Here is a 22750-nt window from a genome sequence, read left to right as displayed (position 1 = left end):
TATCTGAGATGATAAAAAGCTCCCTTAGGGAAGAATGCAGATTCTGACTGATGATGAAATCCAGAGGCAGCCTGGGCCAAGGGGGTTTGAAACTCATTTTATTATTGTCAATAGCGTCACAGAGACAGACAGGAACACCTAATAGATACCTCCTTCAATAAATTTATGAGCTAATCTGAATTAATCTTTGTAAAACCCTGTGAGCCATCTATACCTGAATACTACACTGAGCAATCCATGAGAGGCCACGTGGCTTTATCATAATTAGAAAAGAGAGCTGGAGCCTGGTGTATTCTATGCAATCATAAAAAAGCTTCAATTCACTCTGCTGTGATTAAAACTCCAAGATATACAGAGAAAGAACAAAAAGCTCTATATTAAAATCCCCTGGCATGTTTAAGAATGAGTGGAGTGGCTCAGACCTAAAGCTATCATACACAACATTGATCAGTCAAAACACAAATGTGAACAGGTCCCAGGCTGTTGTGAAAAGAATATGATAGCACCACCATTGTGCCGAGGAGAGTGGGCACCTTGACTAAATCATGAGGCAGGCAAAGTGTGAGACTGTTTGTCCGTCTCCAAAGTAAGGCTTTTGGATTTAGATGATCTGATAAGTAACTTTTAGGTTTAAAATGCCATGAAGCTACAATTCTAAAATTTAGGGGTTCTCCATTTCCTTGGGCTCTAAGCTGTTCTTGGAGCACCTCCTTCATTGGCTGGATGTCAGCCTCTGCTCCCCATCTCACACCTCAGTAAGGGGCTTCACCCACATTTCTCTCTCACTCGGCTCTAGGTGTTTCCTCTTCTCTTATGGATCCTTCTCCTTCAGGATCTCCCAGACCAGCAAGCTGATTTCTTCAAATGATGATTTTAATATGTTACCTCTTTTTAAAATTAATTAATTAATTTTTTAATTGCAGTAACATTGAATTATAACGTTATATAGCTTTCAGATGTACATCATAATATATTTCGAATTCTGTGTAGATTACATCATGTTCACCACCCAAAAACTGATTATAGTCCATCCGCTCACATGTGAGCCTAATCACCCCTTTTGCCCTCCCCCCCTTCCACCATGGTAACCACCAATCCATTCTCCGTTGCTATGTGTTTGTTTGTCGTTGTTTTCATCCTCTACTTATGAGTGAGATCATACGGTATTTGACTTTCTCCCTCTGACTTATTTCACTCAGCATAATACCCTCAAGGTCCATCCATTAATGTGTTACCTCTTCCACAATATATTTGTATTTACAGAGGGATACTTTGAAATATTTATCTATCCATTTTTTCCCTTTCTTATTCTTTTAATCCTTTCAGCATTAAAGTTAGACAGGGGGGTTGAATCTTATAGCCCCAGGGAAGGAAGGATACACAGAAGCACAGAGAGAAGATTTCATTGAGTTTCTATCTAGATTAAAGCAACAACAACACCAGAGGCAATAGATACAAAATTCCTGGATTTTAATGGAAAGTGCTAGTTCCTGCTTCTGATAATGGCTTAGCAGCTTCTATCAGAAGCAGCTGTCCTCAAATAACTATAAACTCTGCAGAAGATAGAAAACACAATCTTCTAAAGGCATTAGGGGGTAAACCAAAGTAGACACTTAAGAATGTATTTGATTGAAACATTTGAAGGGAGGGAGCAGCATTGAGTGGGTTTCCAACTTCTTATAGATTTTATCCTGAAGGTAAATTCTATTCGCCACACTAGGAAACCAAAACATGGATAGAAAACCCACAGCCTTACTGAGGATAGAGTTTGAGGCAACCACGGCAGCTGAAAGTAAGGGAGGAATCCTAGAAAAGAGAGAGCCATGGAGACGGTGCCTAAATTCGTTGTATCAACTGTCCAAATATCTGGGTGAACCCTGAATGACACATGTGCAGGAAGACTCTAGGCTTCCAGCCAAGGCTCAAAAAGGTGAACTGAGCTCTCAGAGCTTTGAATTTGAGTTCAGCCTAGTTAACTTTTTGCCAAACAAACAAAAATAAAACTCTCTAGAGAAACATAATGGAATCCAGAGTCTGTATAATGTATCATTCATAATGTCCAGGATACAATCCAAAATTACAGGCATGGAGAAACAAGAAAACGTGACCCATACTGAAGAGAAATGACTGACCAGATAACTAGATGTTGGATTTAGCAAACAAGAATTTTAAAGCAATGATTATAACTATGTTAAAGGATATAAAGGAAAATATTTCTATAATGAATAAATAGCTAAGATATCTCAGCAAATAAATTGAAACAATAAAAAAGAACCAAACATAAACTTCAGAACTGACAAAAATACCTGAAATAAAAATTTACCAAAAGGACTTTAAAGTAGATTGAAGATGGTAGAAGTAAGAGTCAATGAATTTTAAGATAGATCAATAGAAATTACCCAATCTGAAAGATAGAGAGAAAAAAGATTGGAAAAAAAAAAAAATGAACAGAGAACCTCAGAGGCCTGTGGGCAACATAAAAATGCTTTGAAAATAAATGAATGGAAAAAGACATAGCATATAAACCATAAACATAAGAAAGCTGAGTAAACTGTATAAATATGAGATAAAATAGGCTTCAAGAAAAAGGGCACTATAAGAAATAGAGTAGATTTCACAGTGTTAAAAAGATCAAAACAAAAGGACGATGTAACAATCATATGTAAGTATGTGCCTAATAGGAGAGCTTCAAAGTACGTGAAGCTAAACTGGACAGAATTAAAGGGAATGGCAGAACCAGGCACTTGAGAATTTTCTATATCTCCAAAGCTTTTTAAATATTAAAAATCATAACCTGATGGACTAAGGACGTTGATTATAAAATGAACCTGGAAATAAAGGGGATGCAGGATGTGGATAATTGTAGAGGAATGGATTTGAAGGGGATGAAACCAGGGAAACATGCTAGATTTAGGAGATGCCCAGAGCATGAAGATTTGTACCTTGCTTCTCACAGCATGGTGCAGGAGGATGGAAAGTGCCGGATGAGGAAGTGGATAAACCTGGGGCAGCCTCAGTTAGTCCCCATGCTCAGCAGGTGGAAAGAGAGAGCAGCTGAAATTTCCTGAGCTTGCAGGGCCATGCAAAAGTGCCGAGAGGGGTCGTAGGCTGAAAGAGGGCCCAGGTCTGAATGAGGGGGGTTCAGATTGCACTGCCTTCGAGACTGGCATGGAGTTGAGGCAGGAACTGAGCATGAATGTGTCCAACACCAGCGCATGGTGTGCTGTGACCAGGTGGGGTGACTTACACCTTTACAGATGTTAGTGAGTGCTGGTAGGTGCATGTGGATCAGATACATTTCTCCAGCTGCCAAGATTTCTTGGAACCCCCTTGGGAAATTTTATTATCTTCAGAGGAGAAGGAAGATGGAGAAGAGTGGGAGAATCTTGAGTTGACATAACATTAACTTAATGAGGCAATTTCAATGGGCTAACTTCAAGTGGCAAGACTAAGGGATTAAAAACATCTGTTTCATGTTGAAATTGAAGAGTACATAAAAGTGCATAAAGCATATATGTACAGTTTAACAAACCATCCAGGTTAAGAAACAGGACATTGCTGGTACTTGAGAATCTCTCAGTGTGTTAATTCGTGATCACCACCCCGTTCCTTCCTCCCAATGGTAACCACTATCTTGATAATTGGTTATTATTATATTCTAAATAATTTTACCACCTACCATGAGAGCACTCATGCCGTAATTATTCTTGTACAGGGGCCACGGTCACATGCACACGTATTCCTATAGGATAAAGACCTAGAAATGGCATTGCTGGGTGGTACGATTTGCACATCTTTGCCTTTACTGAATAACGTCACACTATTTTCCAAGTGGTCCTACCGATTTTCACGCCCACCAGCAGTGTATGAAAGTTCCTGCTGTTTCACATCTTTGACAGCTCCTTGTTTGGTATCAGACTTTAATTTTTTTGCAATAATTATTACAGTATTTTGCAGTCCTCATTCTCAGGTGATGTCTTGCCTTCTCATTTCTCTGAGAAAATAGGACAATCAGAATAGACTTGCCACAATTCCCATCACTGCTTCTACCTGCCTACCTGCATCAGTGCCCTGTACTCTGCCTCTTCTCCTATTATTATGGAAGGACAGTCTGTGCTCTTGGCTGTGGCAATCATCCCACTTGTGCCCTAGATCTCATCCTTTATTATCTCCTCAAGGACATTGCTCCATTAATTCCGTCCTCTTTCTTCTGTATCATCATTTCCCCTCTCTCTACTGGATAGTTTCCATTAGCATACAGACTTGCAACTGTTTCTCTCAACTTCAAACAAACAAACAAAATAGTAAATAACACAACTGCCAAGCAACTGCTCCATTTTTCTGCTTTCCTTTACAGAAAAGCTTTTAAAGAGTTGTCTTCAATTCCTCACTTCTCAGTCTCTCTTAAGCTCAATCCAATCAGGCTTTCTTCCTTACTATTCCACCAGAACTGCTCTTGTCAAAGTCACCAATGACCACCATATTGCTAACTCCAGTGGTCACTTCTCAGTTCCTATCTTACTCGATCTATTTGTTGTCACTTCTTTAATTTTCCAGAATGCCTCCCGAGTTTTCTCCTACTTCACTGGTTATGCCTGCTCGGTCTACTTTGCTGCTCCTCCTCAGCACTCTGATCTCTTAAAATTGGATACGACAGACCTCAGTCCTTGGATCACTCCTTAATTTTTTCCCTCTCCATTGATGAACTTATCCAGTCTCATGGTTTTGAATAGTATAATTAAGCTCGCAACTCCCAAATTATACTTCCGTTCTGGACTTGTTCAGGGAAATTCAGATGTATTTATTCAACTGCTTTCTTGACAAATTCACTTGGATGTCTGATAAATCACTGAACACGCCTGAAACCAAACTCCTGATTTTTCTGAGAGTTGCCATAACATTTATTTTACGCCAATTAGAAGAAGCCTTATCTTCCTCCAGACAGATGCTGCCTATGAGGGTGCACAGCTTTGGCTTCCCTTTTCTTGTAGCCTCCTTATCTTCCTCTTCAAACTGCTCCACCATCCTCTACTTCTGTTAATAGCAGCTCCATCCTTCCTGTTGTTCCAGTCAAATTTTTGGGGGTCATCCTTCCTTGATTTTCTTCTTCTTTCCAACCACATCCAATTAACCAATGGCCTTGATGGACATATTAGGTTGGAAAAGAGGGATGAGAATCCTGGCTAAAGGAATAGCACAAAAACAGGGAGGCCAAGGAGCATGTAACACATTTGAGGAGGCAGAGTAGCTCCTCAGCTTTGCTAACGTTTTGCATGCTATGCTTTTTGTGAGGAGATGTCTTTCTTTTCCACCTTTAATAGCCCAGCTCATCTTTTACAGCTCAGCTCAAATAGGATCTACTTAATTTCTTTAACACTGTTTTAGCACCAAACTCTTCTTTCTACTACTTATCACTCTTTGTGTCACTTTGGTTTTGCCTTAGTTTTCTTTTCTGCACAATGGGGATATCAATATCACTCAACTCATGGATTTCTATGATATTAAATTGAGTTAATACTTGTAAAGTGCTTAGAACAGTGCTTGGCACATGGTAAATACTAATAAAATTTAGCCCTTTTGATAATGCTGATGATGTTACTGTCTTCCCAGTAGATCCTATGCCCCTGAGGGGTCAATGAGGTTGTCTGATTCATCTTTGAATACCGAGAATTTAACATAGTGCTAAGTACATAGTAGGTGATCAACAAATGTTTATTGAAGAAGTGGATTTATAGGATCAGGCATGCAGTTGTGGGTGGATAGACATAGATACATAGAGGCAGTAGTGGTGCATTGGAAAAAGTGCTGAAATTAAAAGATTTAGTGGCAAAGCTCTGGCTAAGACTTTACCAGTTGCATGACCTTGGGCAAGCCACTTAACCATTCTGAACCTTCTTTTCTTTAGCTGAAATTAGAGATAATAATATCTTAGGGTAATGTTTTTAAGGATCACTTGAGATAAGGTATATGAAAGTAAGCAGTAATCTATGGCTCATGATGCAAATGAAGGTTGTTTGGTGTTAAGGTTTGATGTTCAAGGTATATCTACTGTATTTACAAAACAATGAGACACTGTAAGTTGTATAAGAAAATCCTGTCTTTTCACACTTATCTTTGTTGTATATGTATCTGGATCTCTTTACTTTTTGTGTGGGAAGGTGACGTATAGTTTATGATTACTTTTTGCACGTATAATGGAGGCTGCGAGAACGTGCCACACTCTGCTCCCAAAAGTTTATTTCTTGGCTTGCTTGAGTCATCACAACTGAAGTCTGTTGCTCTTTGCAACACAGCTTCTTATTCTGCTTCTGTCTTAGAAAATCAGTTTGTGAAAGACAATGTAGGTTAAGCACAATCAAGCACTATTTTGAAAGTAATTTGTAGAATTAGAATTTTAGAAACCCAATTATTAGTCGGTGAGTAGTTTTTTTTTCCAAAATGAATTGCTAGGTGATTAAATCCTCACTAAATGCCCTGACAATTGAATATCTTTCTCTCAGGTGCATTTTTATCAAGGAGTTTGCATGCAGGGAAGGGTGGTCAGCTTGAAGGCTTAGTCAGAGAGAAGCCACAGCTTCCACATTCCTCACTATGGGGGCTGGTCTGCCTGCGCTCCTGTTTTTCGGCAAATCTCAGCTCTTAGGTCTTGTGAGGTCCTAGAGCTGAAAGAAGCTACTCAATCAAAATTTGTTCTTGCTTGTGAAGCTGCGTTTTACCTCTTTTGTTAAGGGTTTCTTCTGTGTCCCCTCATAGGAGTACATAAAGAACTGCTTTTGTATTCTGCTGTTATTCACTTCAACCCAGCTGCACCGAAACATAATACACCTTGTTTCTATGTTGTGGTATTGATCACATTTCAGTCCTGGATATTGGTGATCTGTCTCATCACTTAGTGTTTACAACAGTGATGAAACTGGTCAAGGAGCCACGTGTGTCATCAGTGGCAGCTGCACATCATCTCGCAATCATACTGAAGCTTGTATATAACCAGTTTGGCCTGAGGATGTGACCCAAACCTGACTACCTTGTAACAATCTAAGATATTTTATTGCTTTTAAACTTATTTTGATACTGACTGTAGCTATAGCAGCCTCAAGAACATCTGTTATCAGAATGACTCCCAATTCATTCATTCATTTCTTTGTTTTACCCAGACAGAGTTACAGAGAAGGGTCTCTGCTCATTCTATATAAGTAAGAAAATGATATCTAATATGAATATGATGTAGTTTTATATTTTTAAAATTGAGCCCAAGTTCTCATGTACTCAGAATAATTCAAATTTGTCATTGGGGAAAGCAACATGATATCCAATTTCTATTTATAAAGTCAAATGACTCCTTAGTTCCCATTGTGTGTGTGAGTGTGTGTGTGTGTGTGAATGTGTGTGTGTGTGTGTTCCTTTTCCAGTGAAGACCACTGACTTGGAAGAGGAAAGTCAAGAGAGTCAGCAAGGAGAACCTTTATTTATCTTCCCAAATTTTAGCCAAATACAAGTGTGATGGTAGAGGTATGCTTGCAGTGCCATTGGAGTACAAAGGATATCCTGGAAGTCTTCCTCCAGGAGGTGATGGCTTAACCTAAGTTTTGAAGGGTGGATGAGAACGAACTGCATGCAGAAGATGGAGGATGATACTGTAGGCTGAGGGAGTGGTGGATAGAAAGAAACAGAGCAGGAAATATCACATGTAATTGGGGAATTGTATTTGCTCTGGTGAGATCAAAAAGAGAATTTAGGGGTGTAGTGGGAATGAGCCTAGACCCACAATTGCACAAAACAGTTAAGTTGTTGCTGTCGTTGCTGTCACCATCATCACCACCATCATCTCCACCATGACTTCACCCACACACCCACTCTCATTGTTATCATCATCCTAGCAAGTAGCATACCAGGCTCTTAAGGAAGTGGCAGAAAGGGAAATGTTGAGGCAGTCTAATCCACAGGATTTGAAGACTGATTTGATGTGGGGTGATTTATGCTTACGCGGCTTATTGTGTTTGGCCTGCTTATGGGACATCCACAGGAGACATCAAGCAGGGATCTGGGCATACAGGACCGAAGCTCAGCAGGGCGGGCTGGGCTGCAGACAGACTGTGGGAGTTGTTGGCATATAGATATAACTTCATGCTTGAAGAATTTGATGTTTGTTTGCAAAGAATACAGGAAAGGAAGTAAGGGGGGAGTGAGCAAGCTGTACTTTTAGGGGAGCTTGAAAAAATGTTAATTGGTGTTGTAGGAAAGAGAAAAAGGAAAGAAAGAGAGTTCAGAAAGAGGACAAAAGGATTAAAGAGGAACCAGAGGAAATGTCAGTAGCAGAAAGAGAAAATTCCTTTACTCTTATCTGTTGAATGCCTGCTGTGTATAGTCATGTGGTAACCCAGCAGATGCAGAAAGAGTGAATGACTGTGACACAGGAGACTGTGCTCGGGGTTATGGGCAATGCAAGATGAGTCTGACAGAGTCCTCGTTCCCAAGGGACTCACAGTGTATCAGGAGAGAGAGACACACAGGAACAGCTAACAAGAAATGATATGAGGGAGAATGAAATCAGTGCCGGAAGGGGAATGGGCTATTCCTGACTGGAATTGGAGAAGGCTTCTTGGAGAAGATAACACTTAGGTGGAATCTGGAAGCTTGAGGGAATATCTCTCAGTTGAGAAGAGAGGGAAGAGCCTTCCCTGGTGATAGTGTGTGAGTGCTATTGATGGAATTATGTTCCTCCTAAGTTAATATGTTGAAGTCCTACCCTCCAATATGAGTGTATTTGGAGATGGGGCCTTTAAGGAGGTCATTAAGGTTAAATGAGGTCATAAGGGTGGGGCTCTAGTCTGATAGGACTGGTGTCCTTATAAGAAGAGGAAGAGAAAGCAGAGCTCTCTCTCTCTGTGAGCACACAGAAAAAATTTCATGTGGGGATATAGCCTGACACGATGTGTTTAGAGAAAGATGCACAGCTCCATGAGGTTAGAGACAAGGACATGTGAGGGGATGCAGTGGGAGAGACAAGAGGGCAGAGCGTTCTTTGAGTAACTGGATAACCATGAAGGAGATGGTCACTTGGCTTAATACCTGTTGGGTTATAAATGCTGATCATGGAGTCCTGTGAGCAAAAGGAGCAGAAATGAGAAAGTCCTTGGACTCATTGAGGAGGGTCAGAGCTAATGATCAAAATAGATTTGCGTCACAAAGGCAGTTGGGTTAACTACCCCCTGATAATGAAGACCAGAAATGAAGATTCAAGTAGAACATGAAGCATTTCCCACATTCCTTAAAAGACAAGGTCTGTTGCAATATAGATATTCAGTATGGTATGTCCCATTATATGATTTTTGGCTCCTTGTTTAGCAATATTTGTGAAAATCAGCTTGAGGGTAATGTTCAAAGCACCACCCAGTGGCTGTGTTCATTGATCTTGTTACTGTTGGTGAAGGAAATGCTACCACAGGCAGCTTCCCTGAACCGTTGTCAAAATGTTCCTTTTCCATCTTGTTGAAACTGCAGGCTTCAGCGTTGATGCCTTGGCTGATTAATACTGGTCTGGGCCAAGTCAAAGTCATGTAAATGCAGCCAGCTCTCCCTTGAATAATTAACTCTCATTTAGAAAATAGAAAGTCATTTCAAATTGAACACTAAAGGGAAAGTGGTGACAGATGTTGAATTGGTTGCTTTCTTGTCCCTTCTTAATGCGTGTGATGCCCTCAGGAGAAAGGTTAAAGTAGAATGGCAACAGCCACTTAATCATCCCCTGCCCTCACCCTCATGGTGATATTCATTCCTCACTTCCCTTTCAATATCTTCTCTATTTCTTGTTATTTTTCAGTATCTGATTATAGACAAGAAGTTACTCCTCCCATATATTTGTGATTGGTTGGAAAGATAGTTTTGAGTGAATTTTCTACTCATCACACAAGAAATGTGGAAAGCTAAACTTGGCCCAACATTGAGAAGTCCAAAGAACTCGTCTCTTTTATCCCAGGCCTTTCAAATACTTTTGACTCGCTCAGTCCAAGGTCTATCATGAACACACAAGCATCTAGGCACCTGCCATGGAGCTCATTTTCTGTAGTGTCCATTGAAACTGTCACGAGTTCCCTTCCTGTTTCTGCCTTCCATTTCTGATCTACCCCAGCCTCTGAAACCCACCGTTCTGGCCATGACCTTTGGCATGACCTGGAGTTTGCCCTCTGGCTTTAGCAACAATGGCTGCTAGAATGGGGACACAGTGACCTTTTGCCCTGGCTCTGGAAGGGGGTGAACGGAGGACTGAAGATTCTAAAGGCGCCTGATGAATGGGGTCACATATGTATAGTAGTGAGCATGGAACCTGGCACTAAGTAATGCCATACACTTCAGTAAATGTTAATTCCTTGCCACTTTTCCACACTTAGCATTTTCAGATGTCAGAAATGATGGTAAAGGGAAGTTAAGAATTTTAGGCTGTTTGCTGGAAGGAATCAGAATTGAGAAGAAGGGAGACTTTGGAGTGTGGAGTGAACATTTTTTTCTCTCCTTTGCTCCATCGTAAGATCTTGTGTCGCGTTAGTCCTTCCTCCTAGGTGTGGCTGCTGAGGCTGGAAAACAAGGGTTCAAATCCAGACTCACTAGCTTTGTGACCTTGAGAAGATTACTGAGTGCTTCTGTGCCTCATCTGTAAAATGGAGGTAGTAATAGTACCTGCCTGAGAATTTTTGAGAGAAATGGAAGACATCACGTGTAACGTACTTAGAAACAGAGGCTTGTGGTTAAAAACAGCTCAGTAAAATTAGTTATTATTATTATTGTGGTTATTTTCTTGTTATCCACCAAAAATGCCCAGCAGGTAGGAATTTTAGTTTTTATTATTACTATCATTGTTATTATTACCCACATTAGTCATTTTCTACAGACATGAGTGAAATAGATTTAGGGGTACAGTTTTGTGTATTATTAACCTTATTTAAACGGCACATGCATTTACTCATATTTACTTACTAGATCAGTAAAAAATGTCACTCACTCTTATTTGAGCTTTTATTTTTGGCTTATCTTTTTCAGAACCACCAGAAGCCATCTCCTAGGAAGGTGGAGCCACTTACCTCTCTGCAACTGTGCGCTGAGACTTGGCAGCCATATCTCAGAGGCCTTGGATGAGACAAATCTTATATCAGAGTCAGATTTACAACATGATGCCTTGACCTCCCTCACTTTTCTCCTCAGGCTGGGACCTCTGCTACTTGCTTCCTGCTACCTGTGGGTTGCCTATGGGGATTACTGCTTTCCTACTGCCCTCGCACTGTGAATTGTTTGATTCCTGGCTCTAGCCTTTTGGAATCTCATCCTCTGTCCTGTTCCTGGGTTCGAGTAATTGCCTACTGCTTACTTGCTGGCCTAGAGGCGGGCCCTTCTGTCTTGACTTTTGATTCTTACCTGCCCTCATATATCGATGGCCTCTCAGTCTATACATCTTCCTGGTCATACTGTTCCATCACAACTAATCCTGCCCAAGTGACGAAAGCCTTTCCTGAAAAACTGCTCTGGCTGATCTACACCACTTCAGGGTAAGTTGCCATTTGGTAGTTTGTTCTAGAAGATTCTGAGAGAATCCTATGCCTTGCCTCTTGTGGTTCATGTGAAGTGAGTCAGTGGATTTTATTCAATCACAAGCGAAAAGTGGATTTGAATTTCTGTCTTTAGGACTGGATCCCTGCGCTGTGGGGGTGGGACAAAGAATAGTTCAGAGTGACCTGGAAAATCTCAGAAAATCCGTACACATTCTTCCCCTAGATAGTGGGTATTTCTTATTTTGTTTTCTTCAACCACAAATCTGTGTAGCACTGCATGATTTTCAACTTCTTGAGAGAGTAAGTTTTGTTTGTGTCACAAACTGAGAGAGTCCTTGATGACATGTTGACAGGTATTGGAAATGATGGGATTGGAAAGCTGACAGGTGACTCATGCATATGGATGTCTTCCGTGATTATACATAGCAATCTATCCGGGGTTATTTATGGTAGCATTGTCATGGCGATCAATGAGCAGTAAACAAGGCTCTCAAAGGCGTAGGGAGAGTTTTTACAGCCTCTGTGACCAACTGTGGTACCTCCATTTTCAAAAGTTTGATGATAAGCTTATTGAACTTGAGTCCCAATGTAATGCTTTTTTATTTTTTTAACTTCAGAATCATGATGAAGTACAAAAAATCTGACGAAATGAAAAAAGCCAACTGAGTTTGTGGTTGAATAGAAGCCAGAATTCTAGGCCTCGCTTACTGGTTGTGTGACCTTTGGACAAATCATCCATTTTGGGCCTCAGTTTCCTCATTCTTTTAAAGTTTTTTTCTTTTTCTTCTTCTTCTCCCCAAAGTCCCCCAGTACATAGTTGTATATTCTAGTTGTAGGTCCTTCTGTTTGTGCTATGTGGGACGCCATCTCAGCATGGTTTGATGAGCGGTGCCATGGACACGCCCAGGATCTGAATGGTTAAAACCCTGGGCTGCCGAAGTGGAGCATGTGAATTTAAACCACTCGGACACGGGGCAGCCTCTCAGTTTCCTCATTCTTAATGGGGGCTTAATAATATCTGTTCTAGCTGAATTCACAAGACTGTTGTAAGGAATAAATGGAATGATGACTATGAAAGAGTACTGTCCATGCCCGGGAGAAATAAGGCTGAAGACAGCATTCTGTGAGAGAGGCTATGTGTCTGGTTCTGCTCGTTTTGGGTGCCAGAATCTTGACTTCATTGTCCAGGAATCCACATAAAATAATACTTTGAGGGAGAGGTTCTTAGCGTGGCTTTTTAGGAAGATGACAAAAGGGCTCAATGAGAATGATCGAATCCATATTTTCTAATGAAACTACATGCACTTGACTTTATAGTAGCTAAATAATGATAAATACAACACTATACAGGTTGTCCAGCGATCTGCTGGCAAACTTCTAGCTTCTTCCCACTAAGCAGCTGATAAGAACAACTCCTCAGTGTGTTGAAGACGATACTCTCAGGTCTGTTCTGGTGTGGATGCCAGTGTTCAGCTCACACCTTCTGTGTTCCTTTCCTGGTAGGATCGACTGGGATTGTTCAATTTTCTTTTTTCAGGAAATCATTTCTAATTGTATATTTTTAAGTCTCCAGAGATATGGTTGATCAAAGGTCACTTTGCTCATAATTTTGTTGATTTAGAGACTCTGCTTTCCTTCTGTAAAATGCTGCTTCTCCGAGCTGTGGAAACCCAAGATTTCTGCAGGTTAGTGGGTCTGTACAAAGGAGACTCTTAACTAGAAAGAGCAAAGGTTATCTTGGTAAAGTGGATGACATGCTGTGTAGTTTCCTTCTCCCACACAAAGGTGCACCATGGGTCCACTGGTTCACGTGGCTTGCACAGGTCAGGGGCCTGCCAGGCAGAGGGGCTATGAGTTTCCTCATGCTCATATTTTATTTCCCTTCTGTATTAGTCAGGGATTCCCAGAGAAGCTGAACCAATAGGATATATCTGTATCCATGTCTATATCTAGATCTAGTTATATATAAGATGAGATTTATTATAGGAATTGCTTCACACGCTTGTGGAAGCTGAGAAGACCCACAATCTGCCATCTGCAAGCTGGAGACCAAGGAAAGCCAGTGGCGTAATGCAATCTGAGTTGGAAGGCCTGAGAATTGGGGGGCTGATGACGTAAGTCCCAGTATGAGTCCAGAAGCCCAAAAACCAGGAGTGCCAACATCTGAGGGTAGGAGAAGATGAAGGTCTCAGCTCAAGCAGAGAGAGTGAATTCGTCTTTCCTCTGCCTTTTTGTTCTATCTAGGCCCCCAACAGATTGGAGGATGCCCACACACACAGGAGAGGGCCATCTGCTTTACTCAGTTCAACAACTCAAATGCTAATCTCTTCTGGAAACAGCTTCACAGACACATCCAGAAATAGTGTTTTACCAGCTATCTGGGCATCGCTTAGCCCAGTCAAGTTGATGCATAACATTAACCATCACACTTTCCAATCCAGAAAGTCACATCTTTTTTTTTTTTTTTTTTTTTTTAAGATTGGCACCTGAGCTAACAACTGTTGCCAATCTTCTTCTTTTTTTTTTTTTTTGCTTTTTCTCCCCAAATCCTCCCAGTACATTGTTGTAATTTTAGTTGTGGGTCCTTCTAGTTGTGGCATGTGGGATGCCACCTCAACATGGCCTGATGAGCAGTGCCATGTCCAAGCCCAGGATCCGAACTGACAAAACCCTGGGCTGCCAAAGTGGAGCATGTGAGCTTAACTACTCAGCCACTGGGCTGGCCCCCAGAAAGTCACATCTTTACACCCTAATCCTCATCTCAAAATGACATACTTGTCCTGTGGCTGCTCCAGAACTCAGACTTGCCTTCTGAGATTTAAGAGTGGGGTTTCTAGTTGAGCCACAGGGCCTAGGACGCTTCACCTTTCATTATAGATTCCAGCTGAGGGCCCTTCCAAGCAGTAGTCCTGGCCCTGATCTTCCATAGTTGCCAATACTGGGAATAGATTTAAAAAGCAAATCTTTGCTTGACCTAGTTGTTTCTGTAACCTGAATTTGCCATCTTTCCTCCTTTGGGCTCCATGAGGTTAGAGCCCCTGTTTGTTTTCACTCAACATCATCTCCATAGAGTTCTTCATGGTATAGAATAGATAAATGCATGAATGAATTGACAGCACAAAAATTACCAAAAACCAGTAAACGTATAAAAATGTATTAATATCACAATTGTCAATTAAACACTAATTGCAAATCAATCATCAGTTAACCAAATTGCATATAGTGTTGTGATTTAATAGAAAGAGATTATGAAACAAGATGACTCGAATTCAAATCTCAGCTCTGACAATAGCTGAGGGACCTTTGGCAATTTATTTAGGTCTTTAAAATCTTGCGTTTCTTAACTTTCAAATGAAATGATACATGTAAGTGTGAAGCACAGCGTTTGCCAAGAAATAATTTCTCAATAAATGTTGGCTATAATTTTTTAATTAATTAAATTAATTAATTTATTTTGAGGAAGATTAGCCCTGAGCTAACTACTGCCAGTCCTCCTCTTTTTGCTGAGGAAGCCTGGCCCTGAGCTAACATCTGTGCGCGTCTTCCTCTACTTTATATGTGGGACACCTGCCACAGCATGGCGTGCCAAGTGGTGCCACGTCCGCACCTGGGATCCGAACCGGCGAACCCCGGGCTACTGAGACACAGAATGTGTGCACTTAATTGCTGCGCCACCAGGCCAGCCCAATATAATTTTTGTCTTATATCAAGTATAGCAAAGAAATGCTTTATTTTTTAAAAAAGAAAAGATAAAATACAGAGTGGCAAATTTATGTCTATGAAAATTGGCATAATCTTTCTGGAGAAAAAATTGGCAATATAAACCAAAAACATTAAAATGGGCATATCCTTTGATCAAGTATTTCCATGTTTAGGAATTACTGTAACAAAATAATCAGGTATTTCTGTAAATATGTAGGTAAAAGAATTTCTGCTAACAGTTATTTATAATGATAAAAAAGGAAATAACTAAATATTCAGCAATAGATGGATTTCTAGGTTTTTAAGATCACCATATAGAAATACATATTTTTGAATGGGGAAATACCCATAAAAGTCCAAGTGGAGAAGCAGACCACAGACCATTAGAAACAATATGGTACCCTTGCTACCAAGATGACCTAATGGCCCGTGTAAATGGGTCACGTCTAAAACCAGACTTGTGATTCCTTTCAATATTTTCCTTTCCCATTGTTCCCATTTCTGTAAATGACACTATTTAGCTGAAATCCTTTTTATTCAGAGTACTTACACTCTTATATTGTATACCGATTTGTTTATTATCTAGCTCCATGGCCAGCATGTTAGTTCCAAAGGAGCAGGCATCTTTTTTTTTTTTTTTAAGATTGGCACCTGGGCTAACGACTATTGCCAATCTTTTTTTTTTTTTCTTTCTGCTTTTTCTCCCCAAATCCCCCCAGTACATAGTTGTATATATTTTAGTTGTGGGTCCTTCTAGTTGTGGCACGTGGGATGCCGCCTCAACGTGGCCTGATGAGTGGTGCCATGTCCACGCCCAGGATCTGAACCAGCGAAACCCTGGGCTGCCGTAGGGGAGCGCGCGAACTTAACCACTCAGCCACGGGCCAGCCCCAGGAGCAGGCATCTTAACTGTTCTGTTCACGGCAGTATTGCCAATGCCTAGAACAATGAATAGCTCATAGCAGCAATCAATAAATGTTTGTTGATTAATTGCATGAACGACTGCTTAAAATGCATTAAATAGAAAAAGATGCACGAAAATGTTACCATTGATTAATTTTTTTAAAAATTCTATCTTTTTATTTTATTTATTTTTAAGATTTTTTATTGAGGTCATATTGGTTTTATAACATTGTGTAATAAAGTGTACATTATTATATATCAATTTCTGTATAGACTGTATCATGCTCATCACCAATAGTCTAGTTTTTATCCATCACCAAACATATGCGCCCCTTTACCCCTTTGGCTCCTCCACCCCCATTTCCTTCCCCTCTGGTAACCACTAATCTCTTCTCTTTATCGTTGTGTTTATCTTCCACATATGAGTGAAATCATATGGTGTTTGTCTTTCTCTGTCTATCTGATTTCACTTAACATAATACCCTCAAAGTCCATCCATGTCATTGAAAATGGGACCATTTTGTCTTTTGTTGTGGCTGAGTAGTATTCCATTGTATATATATACCACATCTTCTTCATCCATTCATCAGTTGATGGGCACTTGTGTTGCTTCCATATCTTGGCTATTGTGAGTAAAGCTGCAATGAACATAGGGGTGCATAAATCTCTTTGTATTGTTGATTTTATGTTCTTTAGATGAATACCCCATAGTGGGATAGAAGGATTGTATGGTATTTCTGTTTTTAATTTTTTGATAAATCTCCATATCGTTTTCCATAGTGGCTGCACCAATTTGCATTTTCCTTAGTAGTATATGAGGGTTCCTTTTTCTCCACATGCTCTCTAACACTTACTATTTCTCATCTTGTTAATTATAGTCATTCTGATGAGTATGAGGTAATATCTCATTGTAGTTTTGATTTGCATTTCCACAATAATTAATGATGGTAAACATCTTTTCATGTGCCTCTTGGCCATCTGTATATCTTCTTTGGAAAAGTGTCTGTTCAGAGCCTCTGCCCATTTTTTGATTGAGGTGTTTGTTTTTTTGTTGTTGAGTTGTATGAATTCTTTATATATTTTGGAAATTAACCACTTGTCAGATGTATGATTTGCAAATATTTTCTCCCAGTTGGTGGGTTGTCTTTTCATTTTGTTCATATTTTCCTTTGCCTTGCAGGAGTTTTTTAGTCTGATGAAGTCCCATTTGTTTCTTTTTTCTTTTCTTTTCCTTCTTCTTCTCCCCAAAGCTCCCCAGTACATAGTTATATATTCTAGTTGTAGGTCCTTCTAGTTGTGCTATGTGGGACACCTCCTCAACATGGCCTGATGAGCAGTACCATGTCTGTGCCCAGGATCTGAACCAGTGAAACCCTGGGCCGCCGAAGTAGAGGATGCAAACCTAACCACTAGGCTATGGGGCTGGCCCCTAGTTTTTCTAGTTGTTTCCCTTGCCTGAATAGACATGCTATTTGAAAATATGCTGCTAAGGCCAATGTCAAAGAGTGTAGTACATATATTTTCTTCTAAGAGTTTTATGGTTTCGGATCTTACATTTGAGTATTTAATTCATTTTGAGTTAATTTTTGTGTATGGTATGAGAAAATGGTCTACTTTCATTCTTTTGCACGTGGCTGTTGAGTTTTCCCAACACTATTTATTGAAGAGACTTTCCTTTCTCCATTGAATGTTCTTGGCTCCTTTATCAAAGATTACCTGTCCATAGATGTGTGGTTTTATTTCTGGGCTTTCAATTTTGTTCCGCTAATCTGTGTGTCTGTTTTTTGTACCTGTACCATGTTGTTTTGATTACAGTAGCTTTGTATTATTTTTTTAAGTTGGGAATTGTGATGCCTCTAGATTTGTTCTTTTTCTCAGGATTCCTTTGGCTATTCAGGGTCTTTTGTTGTTCCATATACATTTTAGCATTCTTTGTTCTATTTCCATGAAGAATGTCATTGGGATTCTGATTGGGATTGCAGTGAATCTATAGATTGCTTTATTTAATATGGACATTTTAACTATGTTAATTTTTCCAATCCATGAGCATGGAATATCTTTCTATTTCTTTACATCTTCTTTAATTTCTTTCAATAATGTCATACAATTGTCAGTGTATAGGTCTTTCACCTCCTTGGTTATGTTTATTCCTAAATATTTTATTCGTTTTGTTGTGATTGTAAATGAGATTGTATTCTTGACTTCTTTTTCTGCTAGTTTGTTATTAGTGTATAGAAATGCAGTTTTTGATTTTTGTAAGTTGATTTTTGATTTTTATAAGTTCATTTTGTACCCTGAAACTTTGCTGTAGTTGTTGATTATTTCTAATAGTTTTCTGGTGGGATTCTTTAGGGTTTTCTATATATAGAACCATGTCATCTCCAATCAGCAAGAGTTTTACTTCTTCCTTTCCAATTTGGATACCTTTTATTTCTTTATCTTTCCTAGTTGTTCCGGCCAAAACCTCCAGTACTATGTTCAACAGGAGTGGTGAGAGTGGGCACCCTTGTCTTGTTCCTGTTCTCAGAAGGATGGCTTTCAGTTTTTTACTGTTAAATATGATGTTGACTGTGGGTTTGTCATATATACTCTTTATTATGTTGAGGTACTTTCCTTGTATACTTATTTTATTGAGGGTTTTTATAAAAAATGATGTTGGATCTTGTCAAATGCTTTCTCTGCATCTACTGAGATGATTATGTGACATTTATTCCTCATTTTGTTAAGGTGGTGTATCACGTTGATTGATTTGAAGATATTGAACCATCCCTGCATCCCTAGTACAAGTCCCACTTGATCATAGTGTGTGATCCTTTTAATGTATTTCTGTATTTGACTTGCCTGTATTTTGTTGAGGATTTTTGCGTCTATGTTCATCAGTGATATTGGCCTGTAATTTTCCTGCTTGGTGTTGTCCTTGTCTGGTTTTGGTATCAGAGTTAATATCAGCCTCATAGAATGAGTTAGGAAGTGTTCTGTCTTCTACAATTTTTTGGAATAGTTTGAGAAGGATAGGTATGAAATCTTCTGTCAGTGTTTGATAGAATTCTCTAGAGAAGCCATCTGTCCTGGACTTTTGTTTTTGGGGAGGTTTTTGATTACTGTTTCAATCTCTTTACTTGTGCTCTGTCTATTCAGTCTCTGTTTCTTCTTGATTCAATTTTGGGAGGTTGTATGAGTCTAAGAATTTATCCATTTCTTCTAGATTGTCCAGTTTGTTGGCATATAGTTTTTCATAGTTTTTTCTTATAATACTTTGTATTTCTGTGGTATTCATTGTAATTTTTCTTCTTTTGTTGTTAATTTTATTTGAGTCTTCTCTCTTTTTTCTTAATGAGTATGGCTAAGGGTTTGTCAATTTTATTTATCTTTTCAAAGAACCAGCTCTTAGTTTCATTGATCCTTTCTTCTGTTTTTTTAGTCTCTGTTTCATTTATTTCTGCTCTAATTTTTATTATTTCCCTCCTTTTGCTGACTTTGGGCTTTGTTTGTTCTTCTTTTTATAATTCTATTAAGTGTAATTTAAGATTTCTTATTTGAGATTTTTCTTCTTTGTTGAGGCAGGCCTGTGTTGCTATAAATTTCCCTCTTAGCACTGCTTTTGCTGCATCCCATAAGAGTTGGTATGATGAGTTTTCATTTTCATTTGTCTCTAGGTATTTTTTGATTTCTTCATTGATCAAATAGTTGTTCAGTAGCATGTTCTTTAGTCTCCACATATTTGTGACTTTCCAAGCTTTTTTCTTGTAGTTGATTTCTAGTTTCATAGCATTGTGGTCAGAAAAGATGCTTGATGTGATTTCAATCTCCTTAAATTTATTGGGACTTGCCTTGTTTCCCAACATATGGTCTATCTCTGAGAATGTTCCATGTGCACTTGAGAAGAATGTGTATTCTGCTGTTTTTGGATGGAATGTTATATATATATCTATTAAGTCCACCTGGTCTAGTATTTAATTTAAGGCCACTGTTTCCTTGTTAACTTTCTGTCTGGATGATCTATCCACTGATGTAAGAGGGGTAGTATTGAGGTCCCCTACTATTGTGTTGCTGTTAATTTCTCAGTTTAGGTCTGTTAATAGTTACTTTACATACTTTGGTGCTCCCGTGTTAGGTGCATATGTTATATCCTCTTGGCAGAATGTCCCTTTTATCATTATATACTGCCCTTCTTTGTCTTTCAGGGTCTTTTTTTATCTTGAAGTTTGCTTTGTTGGATATAAGTACGGCAAGCCTGCTTTCTTTTGCTTGCCATTTGCTTGGAGTATTGTCTTCCATCCTTTTACTCTAAGCTTACGTTTGTCTTTAGAGCTGAGATGTGTTTCCTGGAGGCAGCATATTGTTGGGTCTTGTTTTTTAATCCATCCCACCACTCTGTGGCTTTTGATTGGAGAATTCAATCCATTTCCATTTGGAGTGATTATTGATATATGAGGGCTTGATACTGCTATTTTATCTCTTGTTTTCCAGTTGTTCTGTATTTCCATTATTTAGTTTCCCTTGTATTTCTGACTACCATTTCAGTTTGGTGGTTTTCTGTGATGGTTTTCTCATTATGATTTGTGGCTCTGCTCTGATGTTTGTTTAGTGATTATCATGAGGTTTGTATAAAAGATCTCATAGATGGGACAGTCCATTTTCTGATAGTCTATTATCTCCATTAGCCTAAGGAGATTCCATCCCTTTCCTCTTCCCCTTCTGAGTTATTGTTGTCACAAATTGTTCTTTTCTATGTTGTGAGTTTGTGACTAAACTGTTTATAGTTATTTTTGATACTTTCCTCCCTTTGTCTTTTATGTTATAATTAAGTGTTTACTAACCTAATCTGATATAGAGCTACAATTTTCTGATTCTGTCTATTTATCTCCTTGCTCAAGGTTTTGTAAACCTTAGCTTTTAAGTTTCAGATGGGAGGGTTTCTTTCAATGTTTCTTGTAAGGCAGGTCCAGTGGCTATGAACTCCTTCAGCTTTTTTTTTTTAATCTGGGAAAACTTTTATTTCTCCATTGTATCTGAAGGCTAGTTTCACTGGATAGAGTATTTTTGGCTGAAAGTGTTTGTCTTTCCGTATTTTGAATATCTCATTCCATTCTCTCCCAGCCTGTAAGTTTTCTGCTCAGAAATCCACTAAAAGCGTGATAGGGGTTCCTTTGCAGGTTATTTTCTTCTGCCTTACTGCCCTTAGTAGTTTTTCTTTGTTGTTGACTTGCCGGTCTTACTATTATATGCCTTGGAGAAGGTCTTTTAGTATTGATGTAATTAGCAGTTCTCTTGGCTTCAGGTATACGTAAGTCTGGTTTCTTACCCTGGATTGGAAAGTTCTCAGCTATTGTTCTTTGAACAAGCTCTCTCCTCCTTTCTCCCTTGCTTCTCCATCTGGAATACCTATAATCCTTATGTTGCTCTTCCTAATTGAGTCAGATATTTCTCAAAGAATTTCTTCATTTAAAAAAAAATCTTAGTTCTCTCTCCTCCTCCACCTGAAGGATTTCTATATTTCTAGCCTTTAAATCACTAATTCTGTCCTCCATAACATCAGCTCTATTTTTTTATGGATTCTAGATTATTTTTTGTGTTACTAATCGTGTTCTTCATATCCAGAATTTCTGTTTGTTTTTTTTCTACAGTTTCAATCTCTTTGATGAAGTATTCCTTCTTCTCATTAATTTTATTCCTGAGCTCATCAAACTGTCTTTCTGAGTTTTCTTGTAACTAGTTGAATTTCTTTATGACAACTATTTTGAATTTTCTGTCATTTAGATTGTAAATTTCTGTGAGTTTGGGATTGGTTTCTAAGGACTTGTCATTTTCCTTCTGCTCTGAAATGTTACTGTTGTTCTTCATGGCGTTGGATGAATTGATCCTTTGCTGAGGCATTTGTATTAGAATCAGATCGCAGATTCCACATGCCACCTCTTGGGCGGGCAGACCTGTGTTTTCTGATCCTGCCTCATCTGCTGGAAGTTGTGCTGATAGGGCTCCTCTGAATTTGTACACTGGCCACTGCTGCTTGACAGGTCACTCACAGGCTGGACCTCTGTGCTCTGCTGGCGGGTTGCTCTGGCGTGAGACCACTGTGCTTGGCAGGGGACTGGCCAAGCTAGTGTGCTAGCTGGGGGAGGAGGGGCACTTTCTTTTGCATGTGGGCTAGCTCTGAACTTGCAGGCGGCTTGGCTGAGCTGCTGTGCTTGGTGGGGGCTCATTTGCAGGGGCTAGGCTGCATCACTTGGTGGTGAGTGTTCCCATCAGCAGGGCCTCCAGAGCATGGCAAGTGCTTCCATGGGCCAGGCTACCACTCTGAAAGTGTTCATGTGCAGGCTGTGCTGCCCCTGCCTCCTCTTACAGTCCCGATGGCTGCCGTGTGAGGACCTGTGACCTAGATCACTGCCACTGGGGAGGGGAGAGGTTTTCTCACCTACTTCCACTGCTTCCTGGGGATCCAGTCCCCCTACCTCCAGATGTATGGTTGCATGGATCTCTCAGACATCCTATTGTGCTTTGTAGGGAATCCTCTGTTGGTTAATGAATGTCTGTTCAGCTGTAACTTAGAGGAGTGAGACAAGGGGAATAACTCCCTCCATTATGATGCTGATGTCATACCAGTA

The 22750-nt window shown here is 39.6% G+C and overlaps 1 long non-coding RNA gene across 1 annotated transcript in view; it reads left to right on the top strand.

The window, feature by feature from the left end:
* The first annotated feature begins 11034 nt into the window (after positions 1 to 11034).
* The window catches only part of LOC138925189 (uncharacterized), a 38167-nt gene continuing 26451 nt past the window's right edge, over positions 11035 to 22750 (top strand). Inside the window, exon 1 of the long non-coding RNA XR_011441072.1 lies at positions 11035 to 11537. This is a non-coding gene — a long non-coding RNA (uncharacterized lncRNA). The remainder of the gene's footprint in view (positions 11538 to 22750) is intronic.

Source organism: Equus caballus, chromosome 1 (genome assembly GCF_041296265.1).
Source record: "Equus caballus isolate H_3958 breed thoroughbred chromosome 1, TB-T2T, whole genome shotgun sequence".
Lineage (NCBI taxonomy): Eukaryota > Metazoa > Chordata > Mammalia > Perissodactyla > Equidae > Equus > Equus caballus.
This window is presented reverse-complemented; position numbering and strand designations above follow the sequence as displayed.